The sequence below is a fragment of the Apteryx mantelli genome, chromosome 27, assembly GCF_036417845.1.
Source record: "Apteryx mantelli isolate bAptMan1 chromosome 27, bAptMan1.hap1, whole genome shotgun sequence".
NCBI classification, from domain to species: Eukaryota; Metazoa; Chordata; class Aves; order Apterygiformes; family Apterygidae; genus Apteryx; species Apteryx mantelli.
Genome location: NC_090004.1, coordinates 4,223,038 through 4,241,278, shown reverse-complemented (window position 1 = coordinate 4,241,278; position 18,241 = coordinate 4,223,038). Strand labels below are relative to the sequence as shown.

General features: G+C 54.2%; 1 protein-coding gene across 3 annotated transcripts in view; it reads right to left on the bottom strand.

Annotated features, from left to right (window-relative positions):
- The window catches only part of WASF2 (WASP family member 2), a 39,560-nt gene extending 24,872 nt beyond the window's left edge, over positions 1-14,688 (bottom strand). For 2 of the 3 annotated variants that reach the window (XM_067311412.1, XM_067311415.1), the window contains exons 1-2: positions 11,996-12,157; positions 10,685-10,839 (exon numbers count right to left, since the gene is read on the bottom strand). The gene's annotated coding sequence lies outside the window, so the exon portion shown is untranslated. Of the gene's footprint in view, positions 1-10,684; positions 10,840-11,995; positions 12,158-14,655 lie in introns of those variants that run through there. The other variant, XM_067311413.1, reaches the window with a different exon arrangement.
- Between the last annotated feature and the right edge of the window lie 3,553 nt (positions 14,689-18,241).

Genomic DNA, 18,241 nt, shown 5'->3' with positions numbered 1-18,241 from the left:
CATTTTCAACTGCTATTGGTATCCAAGCCTCAGACAGCGCTATGCGGATGCCTGCGCAGAACTACAGGCCAACTTCTGCAAATGGTGCACGGCTGCTAAAGCAAACACCGCTGAATCGCTCATTCCCAAGCTGAATTACTGCTAATGAGGATAGCATGTTTTCTTCCTCTCCTTCACACCAGCCTCCTCCAGCAAGAGGAAAGGCTTATGCCTGTTAGCTCTTAACAAAACAGTCAGTGCAAAGCACAACTCTCACAATACATCAGCATATTTTCATTCTAGGGCAGTGCTCTGCAATTAATACAGAAAAAGAGGGTGTGGTTTTTTTTCTAAATGACTTATTCCTGAAGCCTGAACGTATTTTAACCTTCCTTTCAGCAGATAAACTCTCTCATTTGCAACTAAGCCCAGCCTCCCCTCCTTTAACACACACTAAACTGTTTTGATTAACGAAAGAGTAGGAACAAACCAGTTCCAACTGTTTTCTGTACAGCTCAACTGCTCTTTCGGTTTCAGCTCACGCCTAGATAATTATATCACAGCACCGAGTGCCCCCACCCTTCTGCTGCACTTGGGGAATCCTGGAAAGATAAGTCTTTTCTTAATTATTAAATGTAAATAGCTCATTAAATATAATCCAATTACTTTAATTGTAAGAAAAAGGAAGTAATTACAATATGTACATGTATTCTTGCCTGAACAGTTTTAATATCTTAAATGAATCTTTGCAGCATTAATATTTTTAAGTTAACCTTTGACACGAGAAAAAAAAGACACTGACTCCCTGATATTTTCAGAAGTGTTATATCTGCGGGGATTTCTGTCACAAAAACAAAGGAACAGCCTTAAGCGTCTAAATTCAAATGGTTTATGAACAATGTCCTAATAAAGTCAAAATAACACATGGGTTTTCTACTATGGAAAAAAAAATACACAAGTTGTCACATTAAAACCCCTAATGTGTTTCTTGGATCTCCCGAGTCAAGCAAGACAGAAAACGGGCAATACTGGGTGCCATTACAAAGCTGGAAGGATGGGCAACCCCCCACCCCGTGAGTACCTAAGGCAACCACAAATCCTGCGTTTTCCAAGCACGTTCTCCCTTCCTACCACTACGGTCTGTCCTGTCTGAGGGTAGGGAAAGGAACCAGGGGCCGGGGAGGGGGAAAGCAGTCTGCCCCATTTTCAGGCTCAGCCAGCTATTTTGGAGAAGTGGCCGCAGCACAGACGCAGAGGCGCCCGCCCGGCGAGGCAGCCTCACCTGCGCAGTAAGGCCGATTCCGGTTGCTGTGCGTGCACGAGCCATCTGTGCAGCGTACGGGCACAGCGCACAATCCCAGGCTGCCATCTGGGATTTGCCGGCAGAGCTACAGGAAGCTGCGAGGAGCAGCCCTCTGGTTTTGCTCAGAGTCACAGTTCTCGGACTCACTTTCTCCATCAGTCCAGCCAACAGGACCGAACAATCTTCCAAGCAGACTTCGGCAGGGCCTCACTGTTTCAATCAGGCCCCCTGGTTTGAGAGGGCAGGGTCAAGTTTCAGTTTGGATTTGGTGGCAGATGCCTGTGTAATCTCCTTGGGACACTCAGAAAAATATTCTTTTTTAACTGCAGTTGTTTCCATTTCACATGTTCTGAGCCCAGCCATGATCTCACCTTATGTAATCTGCAGTGCAAGCTCCAAGCTCTGTACCATCCAAAACTACTTCAGAGTGTTTGAAACCATCACTTTATTTAACTGATCTTTTCAGGAGAAGAGATTAGACCGTATTAGGGTTGCTAAAGATGCAAGTCTTTCTATCAAAGCTCACCACAAGGTCCATAATAAGCTGCTTTATGGAAACCTCTCATGTGAAGCCAGACCCTAGATGTAACCTCTTTGATACAATATTGACTTCTCAATAGCAACCAAAAGGCTATTTTGTATAAGTTAATTACACGGGTTTTTAATTTAGCCTCCAGAGGGGAAGTGGCCAGTTATTTCATGCTGCCCTAGACAGAAGGTAAAGGTTTTACACAAGCTGTGTTTATAGCTATATGCCTTCCTCCAGCAAAGGATTGGCTCAGCAGCTGTTGGTATTGAAAGAACAGGATCTGGGTGTGTGCACGGTTCGCTCGCCTTTTTTTTTTTTTTTTTTTTTTTTTGCAGCTGCAAGGCCAAAACCATAAGAGTGTGAGCTTTTTCTTATGGTGCACAAAAGCCGGGTGCCTGAAAGGGAACTCACTTCCGCTCTGGCAAGCACTCAGCTAACTATTTGCTGGGCTAAGGGGTGGTCGTGGAACTTTCACCCATCCATTCAACCAGGGCTGCTGTTCCCCCTCCCTCCCAATTAAATCCCATTTTTTGCACTCCATGCATGAACTGCAGCTACACCAATACATCAGATATTGTGGCTGATAGCCTTCTCTGAATGCCACTTAAAGCCCTCCAGTGCAGAGCTGCCTGAAAGCAAAGCATCATTCATTCTTTGAGTAACAGAAAAGACTTCTGCTATACAGAGACTTGGAGTAGGACTCTAAGAAGTAGAAAAGGGCATACAGTGAAAGAGGAAATGAGAAATTAAAACCACATTCAATCTTATTAGTGGTAATACAATAGGTCAAAGCACTTTGCAAGATTCTGCTGCCAGTGAACAATTTACGCAGAACTCCTATGCAGTAAGTAACACTGGTCTGTTTGGCTGTTACAGAAAGAGCAGAAATTCTCAACGGCTATTTTAAACAGTCCAGCGGGGAAGGGCGAGGGCTAGGGATATTACCTCATGTGTTTCAGGAGAACATATTTGCAAGACTGGAATCTGAGGAACATTCCCCCTCCTCCTTTTCCCATCTGAAACATTTCTCTCTCTAGGGATTCCCAGCATCTTATAAGAGAAGCCTCTCTGAAGTACCGCAAAGTGGCATTGCTCATCATTTCAGTAATGATAGTAAATAAGCTCCAGTATTTTGTTGATCCTATTCCTTTTGCTGTACAAACAAAAGGTCAGAATCATTAGCCCAGTTTTATGAGCGGGCAGAAGTGGGAGACTCAAAACAGGCGACTCTCTAACATCATATGAAACGTGAGCAGCTAAGCAAGAGAAAACCTTAAGCCACAGGACTGGAACCAAGAATAGCCACGCTAGTTTGTCCAACCTCCAGTTAAACCAGCATCCTCTCCACCAGCAGACAGATATCAGATGCTTAAACAAAGAGCATAAGAACAATGCAAATATAGAGCAACAATGGCCACTCTGAAGCAAACAGTATTATTTAATTGTCCTTTATGGATTTCACTTCCATGAATTTGTCTCATCAGTTTCTGAACCTATCTAAAATGCTGGCATCCATGAAATCTTGGGGCAGTAAGTCCAATATTTATCATACACTATGTGAAAAGACACTTCCTTTTATGCCCTGTGCTTTACAATTAGGAGATATCAATCTCAGCTCCAGGTGAGGAAAGAAGTAGGTCCTTGCTTCATAAAGGGATTCTTCAAATAAATGCCCCACCATCCATATTAAATAAGCACCTTCCGAGAAGAAGGTTATCTGGCTACCTCACGCAACGTAAGAGAAGATTTCAATTCTTACTGAACACTTTCCAGCAGAGGCCAAAAAAAATGAACTCCTGGTTTAGATTTGATTTACAGCAACAGTAAGAAGAAATTATTTTTAGTGGAAAACTCTTTGCCCATTCTCTACTCTTCCAACAGTAATATTGGAGAATCAAAACCTTTAAAACAACAAGTCACTAGTGATCTCAGAGCAGCACCTCCAAAATGATGGCACAGCAGCAATCTCCCATGCAGAAATTGAAGCACAAATGCTAAGTGCTGTTGCTTCATAAGCACAATCCATCTTCTTCTCTTCACATCACAGCATCCTTTAAATCACCACTTCTCCCAGGCACAGGTCCAAGGATACCGCTTTACAGGAGGAGACTACGCAGAACTCCTCAGAGGACTAGAGTAGGTCACCACCGACCCCATTTGTGGGAGCAAGAACACAGCTAGAAAGAGATGCCACACAACTGCATGGAAAAGTCAGCTATCATCACACAAAAACACCAAAGCTAAGTCAGAAATACTTCAGCATCAGAAGACAAATAGACTGTCCTCCACATTTGCAAGCACTACTGCTTGCCACCAGCCCTATGACCAACAGGGACTCCTAGGCTCCCTATAAAATTTCTTCAGCAAAGTCCCTGGCAGATGCACACTCGAGGTATCTGTGCTCCACCGCTTCTTGAGTAGTAACATAATACCAGAAAGCTTTACTGCGATTTCAAGAATTGTGGAAGGATCTTGAGGAACTATTTCTTAGTCCTATTACTATACTACAGCAAAAGCAAGTTTTGGATTTGAGAATGTAATTAATGCTATATACTGCCCTCTGCACTGCTTGCTCAACAAAATAAGATGGAAGTTCATGTTTCAGCTCTTCTGGGAGGGGACCACCCCTCTACTGCCCCCCAGGAACAAAAAAATCCTACAAAGCTTCAGGTGGAAAAACTAATCTTGTATAAATCTGAATCAAACCTGATGACCTTCTACAGCAGCTCTTATTAGCATGGCCATTACAGTGAAGCCTGATCAGCAGCATGAGTAGCCTACCCTCCTCAAAAAGAAAACATACAGCATTTTTATTATACAGTTACAAAAATACAGAGGAAGTAAATTTCAACAGGGTGGTTCTGTTCTGAGCAGTCATTTGCTTATTACCCATAAACCATTTCCACGACTTACTTTTTTTTTTTTCTAAATCCAGTGTTTATAAATACCTAAAATATTTAAGTAAATGTTAATTTGTTATAACTGAGGGCCTGATCACACAAATATTCATTCTTGTGCAGTGAGAATAAACATTCAATATAAATACACAATTTCTTACTACAAACTCCACTAAAAGCAAGAGTGCTGCTGAAAACAGTAAAACATCATAGGACAGGGAACGGTTCTGCTGGGAAAAATAGTTGTATTTTGCTTTCCTAAATTTCAGCACAGTGAAAGCATCAGAGAAACATGATTTCAATTCTAGTTTGCCTCCTGCGCATTTTACACCCCTGCAGCATTATTTTAGAAACTATATAAAGGAACAAATTTGGTACTGAGCCATCAGACAGTGGCTGGTTTTGGCCATTTTAACCCTTGAGAGAAACTTTTGGCAATGCATGTTTTTTGCAGAGTCCTCACATCCCATTCTATATGAAGACAGCAGGAAGTATATATGACATGTATATATGCAAGCACCTAAAATTGTCATTTAACCTTTTTTATGACTCGTGCAGCATATGCAGCAATGTGTTTTGCTCAGCCTAATGACCGAGGGCTAAGTATTATCATTAAACATAGCACAGACAAAATAGAAACCTTACATTTAAAATTATTAGATGTTTGAGTCCAGAATATCCATGGAGAGAAGCTATCTTGAAGGATTAAAGATGAGTCTTACACTTGTTGAAGTCTTTCTTATTACAGTCTGTCAAAGAAAAACTAACCTAATTTTTGTGGAAACGTTAATCCCCACAACCTTCTTTGTTCTTCCATCTCCAAAAAATAATAATCAGGAGATGGATTTACCAATGTAACTAGATGCATATGAGGCAATCACTGAAAAGTTTTAACCCCTCCACCCACGCAACAAGATTATCTAAGCTTTGTGAATGAAATCAACTTTTCCTAGACCAGCCCTGAAGAATGAGATACATTCAAAGCATGCCGAGAAACTGGGTTGCTAGTTATAATAAAGGTTATACGATTTTTAATGAATCACTGCTCACAAATACACTCTAAACAGTAACTCAAAAATACACTGCTTCTGTTCAGTGCGTTATACTACTCCGAGGGGAACGAGTCTTATGTTCTGCTAAAAAGAAACAAACAAAAAAAACATCCCACCACTTTATTATTAACTCACTACTTCAAACTCCAGCAGCAACATCTCTTTAAAAAAAAGGCAGCTACAGTTCCAGGCTTCTATCTTTCTTCAGTAAGCCACTAGTTTAAGTTTTAATGACACCACATTTCAAATAGGGTACATACAAAACAAAGTAGTTATAAACACACCGTATTTCTTTTTTTTCCCTAAACTCTTGGCCTGCATTCCCCCCACAGCATAGTTTTACAAAGCCAGAGCTTGAAAGATTTGTTAGGAATGCACAGCAGACAGAAGCTAAAGTGAGAAATGGGGGTGAGCCGACAGCCTAAGATCAGGTAATAGAAGACTTTTTCCATTTTATTCCTGCACCTCTGCTTTTGTGGGGCTGGGGGTGTGAGAATAGAGCAATTAAGCAGGGCTCTTGCTAATATCACCGTACAGCAGCTTGGAAAAACTGATCAGCAGCAGAGAGTTTGGAAAGGCTCATCTCCATTGCTTTGAAGAGGAAGGAGTCTAACAGGCATGAGGCACCAGAAGGGTTGTTTTTTTTTTTTTGTTTTTTTTTTAAGAGTGGAATTTGGGACATTTACTTCTTGAATTTGTTACAAAATAAATAATCAACTTTCTTTTTTTAAAGCAGTTAAAACATGCACTTTGGGAAGAAGTTTACATTCAGCTCACCCTTGGAAGATTATGTTCTTCCAACCAACACCCACTACATACAGCAAAGCTTCACCTTGATTCACCTGGGCTACACAGGGAGTTGACATGCCTGCTTTTAGCCCCCTAACTGAAGGGAGTCTTTTAACCAAGAAAAAATTGATGATTTTAAAACCAGAGGTTCTGCGTTCAATCCCTGCTGTCACCAACCTGCTCAGGTGCAACATTGTCCATTGTAGCTTGTACCCGGATTTGAATTAGTTGGGCCTCTAAGACTGGGGTCAAGCTGTTTCATTCAAACCCTGTATTTTCAAGCACACTCCTTCAAAAAAATAAAAGCACAGAATTGTGAAGTGTCTGACCTACTCCACCCCACTTGCTGGATAAAGCTTGTCCTTGGCTGTGAGTGCAAGTGGATTTTCAAAGTCACTCTATCAACACACTGTCTGTGTTTTTAGTTGGTAGATGTTAGCTTTGGTTTGCTTTTAACTAAGTTTTGGATTAAACTCTGTATTAGCTTCTACGACAAAAATCCACTCAAGGTCACTAAAAGGCCAATCAGGATTCCTAATGAAGAGTGTTGCAACACAGCATTTTAATTCCAGCAGCACTTAGTAGCAACCAATTCTACAGACTTTTAATACTAGTGGAAAACATAACTATTCCCCTTCCTCATGTGATCAAGCATACACACTTTAATACTTCCCATAAAGTAACGTTTTGCATCAGCTTTGCCACAGGGAAACACACACTACTGGCTTGTCACATCTTTTACTTTCAGCTTTTCCATTCTCACAAGATTTTCCAGTCTGAGGGAAGCACGTGCAAGTGTGAGAGTTACAAAAGGTTTGGTAAATTATGGCCTTGTCTACAGCAGTTACGGCCTTGTCTGCAGCAGGTGCAATTATTAAAGTTCCTTATCATTGTTAATATCATTTCATATCCACTAAGATCTGCAGTGCTGGGAGTCTTAGACTATCAGTGTTTTCTAAAGCCTTATTGAACAGGCCTACTCTTGGCATTAGCATGCCATATATTCCCACTAGTGGTTCCAGCTATGTGAGGGCTCCCAAGTCTGCTGCTATTAATGGAAGTAAATCAGTAATGCTAAGTGCAAAACTTTCAGCAGAAAATAGTCCTTTTGGAAGAAGGTCTTTAAGGTCAAATAATAGCTAACAGGGAGGGGCTGCAACATCTTGCCTTTCTCCAAAAGACATATGCTGTTTGTATCCCAAAGGAGTAGCTCCAACACAAACCCAAATGTTAGTGAGGTACAACCCTGAGGACATTGCCTGGCAACTTATTTCTTCTCTGAAAGAAATATGGTCTGAGGTCACTGGTAGGTCAGCACATTTGACCAAACTACCCAACCATATGCCGTTACACCCTTCAAAGCTTCTTTTCAGATAGTGCCCAGGGATTTAGTATCAGCGAAGACATTTCCCAGCATATACACCCACACAGTCCTACCTCAAGTAGTTTTACATTTTATATGGCTGCACAGTTAGTTGGTAGTCAAGGGGCTCACACCCATCCATAAGGTATACACACACATACTGAAGCATGCACCCACTTTGTGGGGCAGGAGGACAGCCAACAGGGAGAAAGCGCTTTCACAGCAACCCTCCATGGGAGCAATTGCAACAAGAGCAGTCAGCTGCCCATGCCAACAGACTTTCTACACAAGTAAAAGACACGCGCACGTTTGCACAAGCACCATTACGATGGACTGATGTCAAACTCAAAGAGCAAAGGCTGCAACCAGCCTGGCAAGGGACGGATCCCCCACGCCCAGCAAAGCAGCATTTCCTCTCCCTTAGGGAGCGCCCAGCAGCCTCCCCTCCTCCCCAGCACCCCAAGCTATTCCCAGCTAAGCCAGACCTCTGTAACAGCCCCAAGACAGGGGACACCAGCAAGGCCTGGGGACACCTCAGCAACCGGCATTGCCCTACCCCAGCCCAGGACATACAGCCCGGCACTGAGCCACGGCCCCTGGGAGGGGCAGGGCAAGTGTCAGCCCGGGATAAAGCCATTTCCTTCTCCCTCTCCCTCACCTTCCTAGGCTGGGGCCAGACCCCCCCCCGCCCCCCAGGCCGGGGACGCCAGGGCCCACACAGGGCAGGGGGCTCACTATATAGCAGGAAACAGTGCCCAGCTCACCCCCACAGCTCACTATTTGGCAAGGGCCTAGCAGCCCACCCCAGCGCCTCCTCCTCTCTCCCCGCGGAAGAGGCGGCCCGGGAGGCCCGGGAGGTTGCCGCTGCCCGCTCTCGCACTCACCTCACTCCGCGGCTGTCTTCTCCGGCCCCCTCGGCTCGCTACCACCAGGGCGGGCCAGCCCGGCCGTCCGCCATTCCACAGCTCCCCCTCCCTGCCCTGACTGAACCTCGCCCCGCCTCCTCCCTGCCGCCGGTCCGCTACCCCATTGGCTCGCTGGCCAACGCTATTGCCATGCCATTGGCTGCGCATTGCTGTCTATCAAAACCGTCCTACGCCACTTGCGTACGAAACTAGAGTAGCAAAAGAGCCCCACCCAAGCCGGCCGCGCAAAGAGAGTAAACAGGGAGGAATGCACCATCCGGGGGACCAAAGGGGGGAGCCTGGGATGACAGAGAGGAACATTTCCAGGGAAGCAGGGAGAATCCCGACACCATGCACAGTGACAGAATTTCAAAATATATTTATGTGACGGTCAGTTCCAGATAACGGGTTTCTTTCAGGTTATCTTGGAGGAAAAGTGTCTCTTTCCTTTCCGGAGTCCCCCCCCGAGAAGGGGTGCACCTTGGTGCTGCCTTTCGCCTCTATGGTCTGACGCCCCGCAAGGAAAGTTCCACCTGGGGGAGTGGCGGTGTCACGTCAGGGCGGCGGGGGGCGCGGGCGGGGGGGGGGAGGTTCTGGGCAGGTGTGAGGGCTGAGGGTGAGGGGGCAGGGGTGAGGTTTGGGGGGAAGGGTGAGGGGGCAGGGGTGAGGTTTGGGGGGGAAGGGTGAGGGCAGGGGTGAGGGGGCAGGGGTGGGGGGCTTTGGGGAGAGCGGAGCAGGGAGCAGGGCAGGAGGCTAAGGGGGACAGGGCCAGGCCGGGCCCTCGAGTGGGACTGGAGCCTGGCAGTCACCAGCTCTGGGGGTGCAAACCCAGGGACCCACCTCTGCCTGTCAGCCGCAAACCAGCACCAGGGGCCGGGGGTACCCAGCTCCAGGGGTACCTACCACCAGGGTTACCCAGTGCTGGGGGTACCCAGCGCCGGGGGTACCTACCACCAGGGTTACCCAGCTCCGGGGGTACCCAGCTCCGGGGGTACCTACCATCAGGGTTACCCAGCGCCGGGGGTACCTACCACCAGGGTTACCCAGCTCCGGGGGTACCCAGCTCCGGGGGTACCTACCACCAGGGTTACCCAGCTCCAGGGGTACCCAGCTCCAGGGGTACCTACCACCAGGGTTACCCAGTGCTGGGGGTACCCAGCGCCGGGGGTACCTACCACCAGGGTTACCCAGCTCCGGGGGTACCTACCATCAGGGTTACCCAGCGCCGGGGGTACCTACCACCAGGGTTACCCAGCGCCGGGGGTACCCAGCTCCGGGGGTACCTACCATCAGGGTTACCCAGCGCTGGGGGTACCTACCACCAGGGTTACCCAGCGCCGGGGGTACCCAGCGCCGGGGGTACCCTGACCCCCGGGGTGCCAGCGCTGGGCCCGGGCGGCCCCTCTCCACGTGGGCCGTGCGGGGCCGCACTGGGGCGGTGGCTGCGGGAAGCTGCCAGGTGACGTTGCCTTTGGCTCCGGCACCGTTTCCTCTCCATGCCCTGACGCTCCCGTGCACAGCTGGGAGCAGAGCCGCAGCACGAACGAGCCTCCTGATTTAACCAAGGGGGCTGACTGCGCGCGCGGCGGGGACACGTGCTCTAAATTAAAACCCCGACGCAGGCAGCGATGCGGAGGGCCTCGACGAGCAGTCGTGGCCGCGGGTCCCAGTCCTGCAAGGACGTTTTGTCCCTGCTCCGCTTTTCACGTGTGACTGGCCCCGGTAAAGGCAGAAGTCTTGCAGCGTCGGGGTCGCAGTGGGACAAGCAGCGCGCTGAGCGTGCCGGGGCTCAGAAAAGCCTGATTTTCCTCTCTGCCCTGCTGCAAGCTTAGGCGATCCTGGGTGCCTCCATCCCCCTCCTTTTCACCTCAGTTTCGCCCTCCGCGGAGCAGGGGTGATGCCGGTGACCCTCCGTAGAAACCCCCTTGAGATCGCAGGGGTCAGCTCTGCGCGGGGATGAGGAATGGGGTGCACAGCAGTGCAGGTTGCTGCAGACCAATAATCCTCTTCTACTTGGAAAAGCTATCCTCGAGGGGGAAAGGAGGAAAGAGAACAAAGATTTCCATTGTCCCAAGCTGCAGGAGCAAATACCTGATCAAAAATTAACAGCACACGGTACGCAGTATGCCTTTGCTACAGCCTCTCTGCCTGCACACTTGTATTAAATCTTTTTCCCCACTGCCTGATTATAAACATAAGTGCTGGCTTCATTTATACCTAAAGAAGTCAGGAATGGACACTAACAAAATAAACGGCATAAGGCACAGACATCTATCTATTCGGAGCTCAAAGTGATCGTGCTTTAAAACAAACTGCAGTGAGTAAATCACTGGCTTTTCTGTCACTTCCCGACTGGAAGCAAACAAATCCATTTAAGAGCACTGCCGCTAACCGCTGCGGTGGCTGGGGAAAGCACACGCTGAGCACAGGTCCCACGCGCTCCCTGGCCTGATTCAGCGGTCCCACGAGCTGCAGACCGGCCGAGGCGACGGTCCTGGCTGCCTCCTGGCCAGGCTGGAGCAGCCCGGGGGTTGCTCTGGCTTGGGCTGCCACTCCTCCGGCGCCCTCGAGGTCGAGATGGGCACGTGCACCGTTTAAAATAGCTGTTTCTAGCCCCTTTTGCATCTCTTTGCCTGCGCAGAGTGTCCTCGGTGCAGATGCCGGGCATCCTACACTGCCCCGTCCCCCACGAATATTGGGGGAAAGCCCCCACCGTGGCAGGGACGCGGGAGCCGGCTCTGGCACGGCGGTGCTGGAGGCCGCTCGGCTCCAGGTTTTCCAGGCTGCCAGCGAGCCGTTCCCTTGAAGATCTGCTTCTATCTCAAGGTGTCACAGCCTCAAGGGAACCACCTAATCTGTATCTGCACTGCAACCTTTATCTCTCCCCGTCTGTGTGAGAGGCTCTGTTTATAGCTGCCGAATAATACCTGCTAAATTGCAGTATCCAGCCCCCCCCGCGCTACCCCCTGACACTTGTTTCTCTGCAAGAGGGATGCTCTCGCCTGCCAGGTGCCTCCCTGCGTTTTGCTGAGCGCAAGGGATGCGCCGGCGCAAGGGCCGAGGCGAGGGAAGGGGCCGGGCAGCCCCCGCTTCCCTCCCGAGTGGGCTCAGGCCACGGCCGAGCCCCCGAAAACCCTGGAAAGGCCCTGCCACGAATTGCCGCTTCGCCCCACCCCACCTTTTCCCTTCACCAGAGCCGCGCGGCGCAGCGCGGGAACGAAGGCGCGCGGGGTCCGGCTGCCACCGGGGAAGGAGCCGGAGCTGCCGGGATGGCGCGGGTCCCGCGGCGAGCCCGGGGGGCGCGCGGGGCCCCGAGCCAGCGCCGCGGCGGGCAGTTGCTGCGCCGCTGACATTTACTAATCAGCTCTAACCTTAGATGCACACACTCTCCGTCTCGCTTGCTGTCTTGTCTCCATGGAGACACCGCAACCTTTGCTCGCTCGTTAATGGTATCTCGGCAAACGAAACTCCAACGCCACCCAGCCTTCCCCCCCTCCCGCCCCCCGGGAAGGGGGAGGCTCGCCCACGGGAGAAATCCTCGCCGCTCCCCTCCATCCTCGTCCCCTCCCGGCGCCGGGGATAAAAGCCGCGAGTCCTTGTTAGCGAAGGGCCGAGCCACGCTGGGCCCCGGCGGGTGATTCGGGGGCAAGTTCAGACAGCGGCGAGGGGAGGAGGGAGAGCAACTCGGCTCCGCACGTCCGCGCTGGGAAAAAACAAGGCCCCGGGATTTTATCGTTGCGGCAGCGACACAGGGCTCTGGCCGCCGCATCCCGGGCGGAATCGGCCGCGCCGGGCCGTGCCCGATGCCGTTCCCGCCGCCGCGCACGCTCCCCCTTTCCCAGCTTGTTTATTTAGCTGCAGGTTCAGCCCAAATCGCAGCCGAGCGGGGCTCGGCGCCCGGCTCGCCCGAGGTCACCGCGTTTCCCCCCTCCATCCCCAAATCCTCCCTCCGCTTAACGGCGATGACCCGCGCAACCCGGCGCCCACGGGAAAGCGGAGCTCGGCAGCGTGCCGGGGGGAGCGGCGGCAGCGAGCGGGCGCCGCCGGGGGAGCCGGGAGCATGCTCCGTTCCCCGGTGTCCTGCTCTCATGGATTCTGTTTTCAAATTAACATGGGAAAGATGCCCATTACCTGCTTCCAGATAATGACTATGATTAGGCAGAGCTCTGCTGCCAGCCGAGATCTGAAGGATTTCTGTGCACTCCAGCAGCGCTTGCCGGTGCAAAAACAAGAGCAATAAAGTGTAAATAAAAGACTAAAGAAAATAGTGCGGTCCGTCAGCGAAAGGGTGCGCAGAACCAGCTCTAATGACAGTCTTTTCGCATCGGTGTCAGTGGTTTCAGCCTCGCTACGGAAGAGGTGAGATTGGATAGGGGCTGCCCCGCGCCTGCACCCCACGTTTGAACCTGCGTCGGGCTTCGGGCACTCAAAAAAAAAAAAAGGGGATTTTTAACGAAAAATTCCAGATGTGCGCTTGTTTGTTCTGGGCAGGAATAGGTGAGCTGAAATCTAATGAGAAAGGCTGTCCTTGTGGGATTCCCAGTCCGGCAGAAAGAGCTGCGGTCTTAAGAAAAGCAAAAAAAAAAAAAAAAAAGCCTGATCTCCCGAGAGCTCCCGGGCAGCTCGTGGCGCGCTCTCGGGCTCAGCTCTGCCGTCCAAACCCCGCGCCACGCCGTGCCGGCACCCGCTTTCCTCGGCCTCCTCCCGAAGTCCGGAGCGGTCCGAGCGTCCCCGGGCAGCTCTTGGCAGGTTCCTCCCCCAAACCCCTGCGACCGCGAGCTGCGGGCGACGGCAGGGCTGCGTCTCCCACCGGCCCCGGGCCGTCGCTCGCCAGGACGAGAGCGGAGGCGGCAGGCGACGGGGGGAGAGATGCCGCCGGCCACAGCCCGGGCACCGGCCTCGCCGCCCTCCAGGGCTCCCTTGGAGCGTTGCAGCAGGCTCGGGGCGAGCTGCTGACGCCAGCACGGGATGGGGGGCTGTGAGGGGTGCGGAGCGGGGCCGGGCTCGCCGGCATCGTCCGGGCATCCCAGCCGGCTACACTGGAGCAAGGGCTTCGCGGAGGGTGCTCGCTCCTGGCCCCCAGGCCAGCTCTGTGGTTGGAAAGGCGAAATTCCCCCCCCCGCCTGCTTGCAATGCCGTGATCCTGCTCCCTCCTAGCCACCAGCCAGCTGAGATCCTGTCTCCCAGCCTCGAGAGCTCCGCTTTTACGTGGGGCGGAGGAGACGTCGCCTCCCGGAGAGCCGGGGCGGCCGCGTGCGCCGAGGAGGCTCCCTTGCAGCGGGGCTGCCAACGAAAGGCTGCAAGAAGCCGCCTGCCACCTCGAGAGCCGAGAGCGTGCCCGGCCCCGCTTTACCAGCCCCTGGATCGCCCTGCCGCTGGATGCAGCCCTGGCGCTGGGGCCGGCCGGGGACCCTGCTCGCCTGGCATCCTGGTGGGGATGCGGAGCTGAGCATCGCCTGGGCACCCAGCGGCACCCGCTGTCCCGGGCAGGGCCGTCCCGGAGCCCTTCGGGGCCGCCAGCCCGGCTGGGCGGAGGCAGGGAGCTAATCTCTGCTCCGAGTAGGCAGAGTTCCCAGCAATGGAGGTTTCTTCCTTTTTCTCCTGCCCCCCTCCGCGATAACAAATAATAATATAATCCCCTTAATCCCTCCCCGAGGAGCCGGCGTGCACACCGAGACAGGAAGCGCAGCGCTTCTGCCGCCGCTGATAACTCAGACAATTCGGGCCCCTGGAAAAAAAAAAAAAATCCCAAATACCACAGCTTGTGCTGTACCCCCCTCCCCAAAAAAGCCCCGAGCCCCACTCTGCCCCTCGGCTCCCGCCCCGGCTTGGACCCACCTCCCTGCGGCTCTGCGCACCCGGAGAAGGCAAAGCCGGCGTCATTCCCGCTGCCGCCCCCTTCCCACAGGGCACCGCGGAGCGAGGCGACCGCAGTCCCGCAGAGCCAAATCCTCCCAGCCCCATCGCAGCGGCTTGCTCGGCCCTTTATAGGAACCACCTGCCCCTTTCCCAGCTGGTCCCCGGGGGGGGGGTGGATGCCGGCGCGCACAGAAACACCCCCAGCCCCGCTCGGGAAGGGTTTTCGGTCCGGATGGACTTAAAAAATGAGGGCTGTGCCCTGGCAGGCTCCTGCTCGCTCCACAGTGGGGAGGCTGAGTGCCCCGCAGTGCCTTGGCGGGGACCCCGGGGTGTCCCCATGCTGCGCGGCCCCGCGGGGAGCCCGGCCTGGCGGCACGAGGAGCGCCGACGGACCCCGGCGGACTCCAACCGCAAGCAGATATCACTACCAGCCCGTGCGATAGCCCGTGCTTTTATTCCCCAGCTTTCCTGGCCCCCGCTCTGCTGATCTCAGCTCCTGCGGCTCCAAAACAGCTTTTAAAATCACCGGAGAGCGGAGACCTTTGCGAGCGCCCTGCCCGCGGCCGCGCCGGCGTCGCGCCTCCCCGCTCCGGCGGCACCGGGGCCGGCAGGCGGAGGAGCAGCCGGCCGTGCCGCGTGCCCGCCGGTGCCGGCGCGGGCTCCAGGCCGCCCCGGCTCTTAGCGAGGCGCCAGGGCTGCGCTTGATTAAAACAAAGCGCGAGGCAGAGGCAGGGCAGCGCGGGGATTAGGCGGCTCGGGGGAATGTTAATGGGCTCCAGAGCTTGCTGCCCGCGCCGCGCGGCTCCTGGGTCCCATCCAGCTGGGGGTGGCCGGGGATCAGGAGTCACAGCCCTGCGAGTGCGTGGAACGAGCGCGATGGGTCTCAGCAGGCGAGGCCCCGAAAACCGGGGCTGTGGGCGCTGCCAGGGCCCGGCCGAAACGCGCCGGTCCTCCCGCGGGGCCCGAGGGAGCCGGGGCTGCTGCTGGCTGCGCGGAAGGAGGCAGCGGCATGGCGAGGAGGGGGAGAGCTGCCAAGGAGGGCCTGGCTGTTCCTCCGGGAAAAGCCGGGGTGGTCTGGCCCTCCGGCTGGGCTCCGCGGCGCCCGCCCCTGCTGCCTGCAGCGGCCACCGTTCCCACGCGGCCGGGACGCAGGCTCCCGGCGGAGCCATCCCTGGGGAGTGGAGCCATCCCCTGGGAACGGTGCCACCACCCTTCGCTGGCCCCGGCTCCTTTCTCCTCCCCGCAGCCGGCCGGCCCCGAGGTTCGCAAACCCGCGCGCGGGACCGCAAGCATCCCGCCGCTCCGAGGCGCCGGATGCCATCGGGACTGGGGTGCTGGATGCCATTGGGGTCCCTATTTCCGGCACTGCTTGGCGGCACCGGTGCAACGGGAGAGGCATTAGCAGCAGTACAGGGAGGGCTGGGTGTGTGTGGGGGGGTCAAAAGGCAAAACCACGCTTTCTCCTGGGACAACACTCCTGGAGAAAGGCAGGGAAGGGCCCTGGCAAGGCCGGGCTGGGCAAGGACGCGTCCAGCCTGCCCTTGGGCCGAGGCGCTCCGAACCCGGGGCGCCAGATGTGCTGGATTGCAGGTCTGACGTGGGAAATCGCCTCCCTTCCTCGTTAGCTTGTGATTAGCATGTCAAGTGGTTGAAGTTAGTGGGTATAAAGGATGCGAGCTAAGAATAATGGCTTCAATTTTCTTAGCGGCACAGCCATTAATTTGAAGGAGGACGGGGCGTCCAAATCTCCTAGGCAGCTCCCAACAGCACCGCCAGCCCCCGCGGCGCAACGGCCGCGCTCCGAAACGCGGTGCGCAAATCCCCGGGGCTGCCGGGGCTGACGCCGCGACGCCCGTTCCCGCGCCGGCTCTGCCCGCGGCCACGTTGCCAACTGCTGCGCCGGAGCATTGGCGCCGTTGGCGGTTTAATCTCCCCTTGCTTTGCTGAACAGTTATCTTCAATAAAAGCCTTGAACCAGGAGCCTGCGCCATCCCGGCGGCTAAAGCCACACGTGTGCATGTGTGTGCATGCGTGTGCTCGCATGCGCCCTGCCGGCTCCGGCGCCTCTGCCCTCCCTGCAGCCCGTTTCAGCGCTGCCCTTGCTCCCCGGGAACGGGGCATCGCCGCAGCCTTTCTACCCGGATCCGGCCGTTTTGGGCTTTGCGATTGCTCCGGGCCGAGGAGCTGGCAGGGGGAGGAAGGCAAATTCCTGCTTTGTTTCCAAGGGAATGGAAAAAGTCGAAATGGCGGAAAACCTGCCTTTTTTTTTTTTTCCTCCCCCCCCCGCCGCCCGCCGCGTGCCGGGTCCCTGCAGCAACCTGACAAGCCTCATTATAGCGACGCTGCCCCCGGCACACGCGGTGCAAAGCTCCTGCGGCGAGCCGGGCCTGCCGGCACCCTCCCTGCCGCCGGGGACCCCTGCTGCATCCCGCGACACCCTCCCCGGCGCAGCGATGGCCGGTTTGGGGCCAAAGCAGCAGAAAGCAGCTAAATCCCAGGGTCTCTTCCCCTCTGGGCACCCACCCGCCCGCGAGGAAACAGGGTAGATGCAAGCGCCCCCCTGAAAACTTCGATACATGCGCGCCGCACAAATAGCAAAACGCCACCGTTTCCCCAACAAATTTCCAAGGCTTTCTCCATTTTTTTTTTTTTTTCCCCAAGCAGCCTCTGCTGGCAAAACCTAGCAAACAGCCCGGCGCGGCGGAGCGGCGGCGGAGGAGCCGCTGGGCTGTGCTGATAAACCCCCAGCAATCAGCCCAATCACGAGGCTTTTCAGCCTCCGAAACGGTGCATGCCGCTTGGGAGATTTAATTGAGTCTTAAAAAAATAATAAAAATCACGCTGTGCTCCAAGAAACCTGGTTTAGGGGTTGAAAGTTGGGGCCATTTCCAGCGCGGAAGCGCCGCCGCACATCGGCCCTTTAACCGCGCTGCAACTTTTTTTTATTTTTTTATTTTTTTTTGGTAACTACAAACGGGATTTGCTTCAAACTCGCCTCCGTCTCAGATCTCCCGGAGATCCCCGGAACGAGCCCGCGGGGCTGGGGCCGCCTTTGGTCTCCCGCTCGTGCGTGCGCGCCGCTTACCTTAATTTCTCATTAGGCCACGACAGATTTCTTCCCCCTTTGCCACTTCTTTTAACAAAGTGAAAAGAATGAAAGGAAAGGAAAAGAGAAAAAAAACCACGGAAAGGTGAATTAATCTGACGCTCGCAAGAACCGGAGCGAGAGAGCGAGGCGAGGGCTCGGTGTGGGAGCGCCCGGGGGTGCGGGAGCCGGCGGGGGCTCCTGCAGGAGCCAGGTGCTGGGCCAGCGCAGGATGAAGCCGCAGCCCCGGCACAGGAGCCCGAGCGCCGCGGGGAGGCCGTTCCCCTCCGCGTGCCTCAGTTTCCCCATCGCGCAATGGGCCGTGATGGCGGCGGGCCAGGGATTACTGGGCAGGATGATAGCGGAGCATCCCGCGGGAATGCCACCATGGGGACGGGGACGGGGCTGCTCCGGGGCACCCCCTCGCCGCCGGGCAGGACCGTGGGAACCACCTGGCGGGTGGCTCGGGGCTCCGGGTGC